Genomic DNA, 9773 nt, shown 5'->3' with positions numbered 1-9773 from the left:
CTGTGTGGGCGACTGAAGTTTTGTTATTATTCAAATCAATCTCCCTGACAATTTGAGGACAAAAGTTTCTTGTTTTCTTTTGTTTTTGAGACGGAGTTTTGCTCTTGTTGCCCAGGCTGAAGCGCAATGACACAATCTTGACTCACCGCAACCTCTGCCTCCCAGGTTCAAGCGATTCTCCTGCCTCAGCCTCCTGAGTAGCTGGGATTACAGATGTGCGCTACCACGCCCGGCTAATTTTGTATTTTTAGTAGCGACGGGGTTTCTCCATGTTGGTCAGGCTGGTCTCAAACTCCCGACCTCAGGTGATCCGCCCGCTTCAGCCTCCCAAAGTGCCGAGATTACAGACATGAGCCACCGTACCCGGCCAAGGATAGGAGTTTTTAATGATAATTTGGTGGGTGGGTGGGTGGGTGGGGGGCAGTGAATCCGAGGTTCTGATTACTCAGGTTGGAGATGAAATCGTAGGAGTCAAAGCTGTCCTCTTGCCCTGAGTCACTTCCTGGGAAGGGGCCACAAGACCAGATGAGTGGGTTTATCTGTCTGGGTGGTGCCAGCTGATCCATCAAGTTCAGGGGCTGCAAAATATCTGAAGCACTGATCTTAGGTTTTACAGTAGTGATGCTATCCCCAGGAGCAATTTGGGTAGGTTTAGAATCTTGCAGCCTCCAGCTGCATGACTCCTAAATCATAATTTCTTATCTTGTGGCTAATTTGTTAGTTCTGCAAAGGCAGTCTAGTCCCCAGACAAGAAGGGAGTTTGTTTTGGGAAATGGCTGTTATCACTTTTGTTTCAAAGCTAAACCATAAACTAAATTCTTCCCAAAGTTAGTTTGGCCTACCCCCAAGAATGGACAAGGACAGCTTGGAGGTTAGGGGCAGGATGGAGTCAGTTAGGTCAGATCTCTTTCACTGTAATCATTGTCTCAGTTAGAATGTTTTTCGAAGGCAGTTTCATAATCTTGCAAACTCAAGCAGGAGGAAGCATAATGAAAGAGTTTTTGATGACTTTTGAGTCATGTTAAACATGGTCATTTTGAGGGAAGAGAGAGGAAGGAACTGGTTAGGCAAATAGTTAGGACAAGTCCCCTGGTAGAAGTCCTTTTATCAAAAGAGCAACCTGGAAGAAATCAAGCTGTAAGTGCAGATAAGGAAGCACGATCCAACACCTTTATCTCTTGTGCAACCAGCTAGCTCCAGTTATATACGATGGGTTCATTGAGCACATTCCTTTCCTTTTTGGGCATACTCAGATAAGGGAACTTGCACAAGGGGGCTTTCCTAAGACAGGCCTGCAGCTGTATAGATAAAAATGTTACGTAGAACCAGACACGTCGGCGGTGGAAAATTCCATCTCCTGACACGTGTGCAGTAAGGGAAATGAAAGAATATGGAGTAACTCAGGCTTAGGACCCACATGCACACTAGAGGGGTAGGGTGGAACTAACAAGAATTCATGCCTTATCCAACTCGACACCCAGCCCTAACTAGTTTTTCGTACCCTATGCAGATGAAACACCCTGCCCAATTAACTTGTGTATTTTTAATTTAATTTAATTAATTTATTTATTTCGATATGGAGTCTTGCTCTGTTGCCCAGGCTGGAGTGCAGTGGTGCGATCTCGGCTCACTGCAAGCTCCGCCTCCTGGGTTCACGCCATTTTCCCACCTCAGCCTTCCAGATAGCTGGGACTACAGGCACTTGCCACCATGCCCAGCTGATATATATATATATATTTGTATTTTTTAGTAGAGATGGGGTTTCATCGTGTTAGCCAGGATGGTCTCAATATCTTGACCTTGTGATCCACCCACCTCAGTCTCCCAAAGTGCTGGGATTACAGGCATGAGCCACCGCACCCAGCCAACTTTTTTTTTTTTTTTAATTATTTTATTTGAGAGAGGGAGTCTTTCTCTGTCACCCAGGCTGGAGTGCAGTGGGGCAATCTTGGCTCACTGCAACCTCTGCCTCCCGGGTTCAAGTGATTTTCCTGCCTCAGCTTCCCAAATGCTGTGACTACAGGCATGCGCCACCATGCCCAGCTAACTTTTGTGTTTTTTAGTAGAGATGGGGTTTCACTGTATGTTGGTCAGACTGGTCTCAAACTCCTGGCCTCAGGTGATCCATCTGCCTCCACCTCCCAAAGTGCTGGGATTACAGGTGTGAGCCACAGTGCCTGGCCCCAATTAGCTTGTTTACAAAAGCATTTACATCCAGCTGTGAAACGACAACCCTCTTGGGCCACCTCTCTGCTGCAGAGAGCTTTCTTCTTTCACTTATTAAACTTTTGCTCCAACCTCACCCTTGGTGTCCATGCTCTTTAATTTTCGTGGTCGTGAGACAAAGAATTCTGGGTAGTACATCAAGCAACAAGACTGCTCCAGTTTAGATGAAGGAAATTCTGCCAGTGTGTTTCTGACATTTGAATAGCATAAAATACTTATAATTCTCAATTTTGTCTCCAGAGTTCCAGTCCCACATATCCAACATCATATTGAACATTTATGCTTTATAAGGATAAGATGCTGAAATTTTCTTTGAGGAGGGAAGTAGTTGCCACCTGGTCCTCCTTTCCTTAGTGTGTCTCCTTGAAAACATAATAGACCCAATGTGAGGCCCCATCTTTGGCTTTTATGCTGCTAAGTCATGAGCCATCTGGTCCTTGCAACCATAAACATCTACCTCTGAAATTAATTAAGAAATCCCGGGGCCAGGCGTGGTGGCTCACGCCTGTAATCCCAGCACTTTGGGAGGCTGAGGTGGGCAGATCACAGGGTCAGGAGATTGAGACCATCCTGGCTAACATGGTGAAACCCCATCTCTACTAAAAATACAAAAAAAATTATCCAGGTGTGGTGGCAGGCACCTGTAGCCCCAGCTACTCGGGAGGCTGAGGCAGGAGAATGGTGTGAACCTGGGAGGCGGAGCTTGCAGTGAGCCAAGATCACGCCACTGCACTCCAGCCTGGGCAACAGAGCGGGACTCCGCCTCAAAAGAGAAAAAAAAAAAAAAGAAATCCCTCAGAAGATAGAGAGGAGATAATTGAGATAATTATAAGGCATGTCCATGTATCTGTCAAGGAGCTAAGACAGAGGGTCTGTATTAATCAGGGTTGTCTAGAGGGACAGAACTAATAGAATATATATATATGTGTGTATATATATATTAAGGGGAGTTTATTAAGTAGTATTAACTCACATGATCACAAGGTCCCACAATAGGCCATCTGCAAGCTGAAGAGCAAGGAAGCCAGTCTGAGTCCCAAAGCTGAAGAACATGGAGTTCAGTGTTTGAGGGCAGGAAGCATTCAGCATGGAAGAAAGGTGTAGTCTCGGAGGCTAAACCAGTCTAGTCTTTTCATGTTTTTCTGCCTGCTTTATATTCTGCCTGCAGTGGCAGCTGATTAGATGGTGCCCACCCAGATTAACGGTGGGTCTGCCTTTCCCAGCCCACTGACTCAAATGTTAATCTCCTTCAGCCACATCCTCACAGACACACCCAGGATCAATACTTTGCATCCTTCAATCCAATCAAGTTGACACAATATTAACCATCACAAGTCCACCCCTTGTCAACTGGAACCCATACACATCTCCTGAGATTGTACATAATCTTCAGATAAAGACAATAATAAAGTCATAATTATGACTAACATAATACAACTGTCCTTCTTACAACCAGAAATGCACCAATCCTCAACCCAAATGCTATTACATAAAGTTAACAATACTTAAATACTGATATGAAGTCAATAAATCTTATGTCACATGATAAAGGAAAAAGGAAATAAAATGAAGATATTTTCCAAGTACAAGTGTATACATGCACAACCATGTTTTTAACAAAGGAAGAAGGAAATACTCATGACAATTACAGTCTTCCTTTCTGCAACAGGTCACATAGTCATAGCTGGTATTAATGACTACCTTCTTTACTACCCATTCTGTATTCCCTTTGCCTTCAGCAAGCAACTCAGCAGGTTGTTTTTTTTTCCTGGTGGAGTGACCAAACTTTCATTCCTAAAGGGTCTGGGCCATTTGTAGTTCTGCCTGGATTGGGCTGTTGTATAGTTTCCCATTGACCTTAATCACAGGGCATGGTAATACAAAGAGATGCCCTAGCGGATCTCCCGTATTCTGTGCATACCCTTCCTTACCTCCATTGTGGAGTAGTAGACTGACTTCATCTTGATAGCTCAGGTCAATCACTCCGGCCAACACTGTAACTCCCTTTTTAGCCTGTTAACTTAAAGATAGGAGGAGCCCAAAGTGTCCACGTGGCAATCTTTGTTGTGTCTCTTGGTGGCAGCATTTCTCCCTCGGGAACTGTGACCTCTAGACTAGTAGATGTCGTGGAAATAAGAAGCAAAAACTTTGCTAGTGGATCACTAGGGGTGATGGTGAGTGGTGCCGCTTCCACTTTCACCCCTTGATTCCTGGACCTGTGAATCCTGGCTATGGGAGAAATAGTACCATGTATTGGATGCTGATTCAGAGCATACATGGCCTTCTGGGGAACTTTGCCCCAGACTTGAAAAGTATTGTCACCTAGTTGGCATTGTAATTGTGACTTCAAAATGCTATTCCGCCGTTCTATCAATCCAGCTGCTTCAGGATTACGGGGAACATGGTAAGACCAGGGAATTCCATGAGCATGAGCCCACTGCTTCACTTCCTTAGCCGTAAAGTGAGTGTCTTGATCAGAGGCAATGCTGTGTGGAATACCATGATGATGGATAAGGATGTGAGTCCACGGATGGTAGTCTTGGCAGAAGCATTGCATGCAGGATAGGCAAATCCATATGCAGAGTAAGTTTCTATTCCAGTGAGGACAAACCTCTGCCCTTTCCATGATGGAAGAGGTCCAATATAATCAACGTGCCACCAGGTAACTGGCTGATCCCCCTAGGAATGGTGCCATATTGAGGATTCAGTATTGGTCTCTGCTACTGGCAAATTGGGCACTCACCAGTGGCCGTAGCCAGGTTAGCCTTCGTGAGTGGAAGTCCATGTTGCTGAGCCCATGCATGACCTCCATCCCTATCACCATGGCCACTTTGTTCATGGGCCCACTGGGTGATGACAGAGGTGGCTGGGGAAAGAGGCTGGGTGGTGTCCCCAGAACGAGTCATCCTATCCACTTGATTATTAAAATCCTCCTCTGCTGAAGTCACCCTTTGGTGAGCACTCACATGGGATACAAATAACTCCACAGTTTTTGACCACTCAGAGACGTCCATCCACATACCTCTTCCCCAAACTTCTTTGTCACCAATTTTCCAATCATCCTTCTTCCAAGTCCCTGACCATCCAGCCAAACCCTTGACTGCAGCCTATGAATTAGTACATAATCGCACATCCGGCCATCCTCCTTCCATGCAGTGTGCACAACCAGGTGCACTGCTCAAAGTAATGCCCACTGGGAAGATTTTCCTTCACTGTTGTCCTTCAGGGATGTCCTAGAAAGGGACTGTAGTGCTGCAGCTGTCTGCTTTCCGGTGGTGCCTGCATATCATGCAGAACCATCTGTGAACCAAGTCCTAGTCTTCTTTTTCTCTTTCAACTGATCATAGGGAGCTCTCCATGAGGCCATCGGTTTAGGCTAGGGGAGACAAGGCAGGGTGGCAGGAAGGAAGACCATCGGCATTTGAGCCACTTCCTCATGTAACTTACTTGTGCCTTCAGGACCTGCTCGAACCCAATCATGTATATACTTCAATTTGACGATGGAACGCTGCTGTGCACCACTAACTTTATGGCTAGATGGGTCAGAAAGCACCCAATTCATGATAGGCAGTTCAGGTCACAGGGTGACTTGATGACCCACCGTCAAACGTTCAGTTTCCACCAAAGCCCAGTAAGAGGCCAAGAGCTGCCTCTCAAAAGGAGAGTAGTTATCTGCAGAAGACAGGAGAGCCTTGCTCCAAAATCCTAGAGGCCTCTGCTCTGATTCACCAATGGCGGCGTTCCAAAGGCTCCAAATAGCATCCCTATCTGCGACTGACACCTCAAGCACCATTGGATCTGCTGGGTCATATGGCCCAAATGGCAGAGCAGCTTGCACAGCAGCCTGAACCTGCTGCAGAGCCTTCTTTTGGACTCCACTCAAACCTGGCAGCTTTTCGGATTACTCAATAAATGAGCTGGAGTAACACACCCAAATGAGGAATGTGTTGCCTTCAAAATCCAAATAGGCCCACTAGGCATTGTGTCTCTTTCTTGGTTGTAAGAGGGGCCAAATGAAGCAACTTATCGTTCACCTTAGAAGGCCTATCTCCAGAGGCCCCAAACCATTAAAATCCTGGAAATTTTACTGAAGTAGAAGGTCCCTGAATTTTAGTCAGATTTATTTCCCATCCTCTGGCATGCAAATGTCTTACCAATAAGTCCAGTGTGTTTGCTCAATGGATCCAATCAGCATAATGTCATCAATGTAATGGAACATTGTGATATCTTGCAGAAGCAAAAAGTAATCAAGGTCTGTCTGAATAAGATTATGACACAAAGCCAGAGAGTTGATATGTCCTGAGGTAGGACACTAAAGGCATATTGCTGGCCTTGCCAGCTGAAGGCAAATGGCTTCTGGTGGGCCTTATGGACGCCAATGGAGAAAAAGGCATTTGCCAAGTCAATGGCTACATACCAGGTACCAGGAGATGTGTTGATTTGCTCAAGCAATGAACCACATCTGGTACAGCAGCTGCAATTGGAGTCACCACTTGGTTAAGTTTACAATAATCCACTGTCATTCTCCAAGATCCATCTGTCTTCTGCACAGGCCAAATGGGAGAGTTGAATGGGGATGTGGTGGGAGTCACCGCCTCTGTGTCTTTCAAGTCCTTGATGGTGGCACTAATTTCCACAATCCCTCCAAGGATGTGATATTGTTTTTGATTTACTATTTTTCTAGGTAGAGGCAGCTCTAATGGCTTCCATTTGGCCTTTCCCACCATAATAGCCCTCACCCTACCAGTCAGGGAGCCAATGTGGGGGTTCTGCCAGCTGCTAAGTATGTCTATGCCAATTACGCACTCTGGCCCTGAGGAAGTGACCACAGGATGAGCCTGGGGACCCACTGGACCCACTGTAAGTTGAACCTGAGCTAAAACTCTATTAATTACCTGACCCCGCCTAAGCCCCTACTTTAACTGGAGGACCACAATGACGTTTTGGGTCCTCTGTAATCAGTGTCAGCTCAGAGCCAGTGTCCAGTAATCCTCAAAATGTCTGATCATTTCCCTTTCCCCAATGCACAGTTACCCTAGTAAAAGGCCAGAGGTCTCCGTGGAGACAGATGGGAGAGAGATTAACAGCATAAATTGGGCCAAGTGTGGTGGCTTGTACCTGTAATCCCAGCACTTTGGGAGGCCAAGGTGGGTGGATCACCTGAGGTCAAGTGAGTTCGAGACCAGCCTGGCCAACATGGTGAAACCCCATCTCACTAAAAAAACAAAAATTAGCTGGGCATAGTGGCACATGCCTGTAATCCCAGCCACTTGGGAGGCTGAGGCAGGAGAATCAATTGAACCTGGGAGGCAGAGGTTGCATGAGCACAGATCATGCCTCTGCACTCCAGCCTGGGCAACAGAGTGAAGCTCCATCTCAAAAAAAAAAAAAAAAAAAAATTAAAAGCATAAATTGTCAGTAGTGTAGTGAGGTCCTTCCTCAAGGGGACCAAGCATTCAACGGGTTCTGGGTCTGTAAACAGCATTCAACAGGACCGTTCATTCAACGGGTTCTGTGTCTGTAAACTGGCTCAAGTCTGGAAATTGACTGAGGGAGCATGATTCTGTTTTTATAATTCAAATTAGTCCATTCGACCTAGAAGTTTTCTGCTTATATAAATTAAGTAGGAATGCAGATGGCTTCCTATCAATTTCACTTCTAGGAACATCGTGATTAATTAGCCAATGCCAGAGCTCTACGTGAGTCAGACTATTTTGATTGCTGCTTTGTCTCTGCTGTCCATTATGGTAGCTACGGCCACCTTGCCTTTGATGGCTGAGTGCTGCCACTTGGCCTCTGCCACCTCAGGATTCGATTATTCCCCATTACATTTAAATTTTGTAGTTGAGTAAATGCAGTTCCCACTGTTAGATCTGACATACAGAGAAGAGCAATTACAGAGCTCTTTAAAGATGCAGGTGCTGCCATCACAAATCTATTTTGCAAGGCACTGAACAAGGGTATATCTTCTGGACCCTCTCAGCTGGAATGAGTAGATCTAAAGTCACTAATCCACTCCACCATCCCAATCTCCCTAAGCCTTTGGATCCCTTCCTCTACATTAAACCAAGGGAGATCAGGCATTTCCAGCTCACTCATAGTGGACCATCTTTTAATCCATATTTCAACTAATGAAGCAAGTAAACTATTAGAACCTTTTTTAACTCCCCGAGCTGCAACATTAAATGCAGAATCCCTACTTAGTGGGCCCAAATCAATAAATTCAGTCTGATTCAAGTCTCTGTTCCTTCCATCATCATCCCACACCCTTAGTATCCATTCCCATGCCTGTTCTCTGCTTATATAAATTAGAAAACTCAAGCAGTTCTTTTTTGAGTGTAGTGCACCTCCTCATGGGTCACACACTGAACCTCACCTCTGGGGGCCCACTGGGACTTTAGTCTAGTTATAGGTCTAGAAGAAAACTGGGGTGTTGGGGGTGGCTCCTGAAGGGAATCAACATTATCTTGCCTGGCAATTTCCTTAGGGGAGGCTATCACTGTTGCCTCAGGCAGCATAGGGTTTATCTCCTCAGACAAAGGTGGAAAGTCTGATGGCAGCATGGGTTGGGGAGCGGATGTTGCCACTACTGGGGATAGGGAAGCTGTTACTTCTGGCAAAAAAAGGTTCATCAGAGTTTACAAGCTTAGCGTCCCCTGCTTCATCAGGCTCCTCCCACACATCCCCGTTCTGAGTTGCAGTGTCCCATTCTTTTCTAATCAATGCTCTCACTTTAACAGTGGACACCTGGCGAGGCTGTGCATGCACCTTTCATTGCAGGTCAGCCACTCGTGTGATAAGAGCTTGTGCCTATTTTTTCACAATTTCAGCTCTTTCTCTACAGGAGATAAGACTCTCACTCAGGACAATCTTAGCAGATTTGAGGCTCCGTATCTGCTTCTGAAGCCGGGAATTAGAATCCCTGACTTTCTCATTTTCTTTCATTTCTTTGTCCAGTGAACTTAAGGGGAACAAACCAACTTCATTATGTTTCTTGGTTCTCCACGTATAGTCAAAGGTATTATGTATAGAGTCACTAAACTCCTTGCCTCTCATAAGCAGTGGTAAATCAGGAGTGTCAAATGCATTTATTTTGCATAACTCTCTAAACAGGACTATCGGTGTTCTCTATAATATTAAAAGTAGAGTCTTTAGCATTTTTGGGTCTAATCATATTAAGCAGCCAACTCAGGAAGCCCCAAAATCAATGAAAAAACTCCATCCTTAATATTCTGTTTCTCTAGAACAACTTCTGGTACTAAAATCTGTATTAGTCAGGGTTCTGTAGAGGGACAGAACTAATAGTATATACATATATCTATAATCTCTATATTATATATTATATATAAATATATATATTTATATTATATATAAATATTATATTTATATTATATATAAATATTATATTTATATTATATATAAATATATATATTTATATATTATATATAAATATATATATTTATATTATATATAAATATATATATTTATATTATATATAAATATATATATTTATATTATATATAAATATATATATTTATATATTATAT

General features: G+C 44.3%; 1 pseudogene; it reads right to left on the bottom strand.

Moving 5' to 3' along the window:
* Positions 1–4234: 4234 nt before the first annotated feature.
* The window catches only part of LOC134810634 (uncharacterized), a 64996-nt pseudogene continuing 59457 nt past the window's right edge, over positions 4235–9773 (bottom strand).

The sequence above is a fragment of the Pan troglodytes genome, chromosome 6, assembly GCF_028858775.2.
Source record: "Pan troglodytes isolate AG18354 chromosome 6, NHGRI_mPanTro3-v2.0_pri, whole genome shotgun sequence".
Lineage (NCBI taxonomy): Eukaryota > Metazoa > Chordata > Mammalia > Primates > Hominidae > Pan > Pan troglodytes.
Note: the sequence above shows the minus strand (reverse complement) of the source record. Positions and strands in the feature narration are given on the sequence as shown.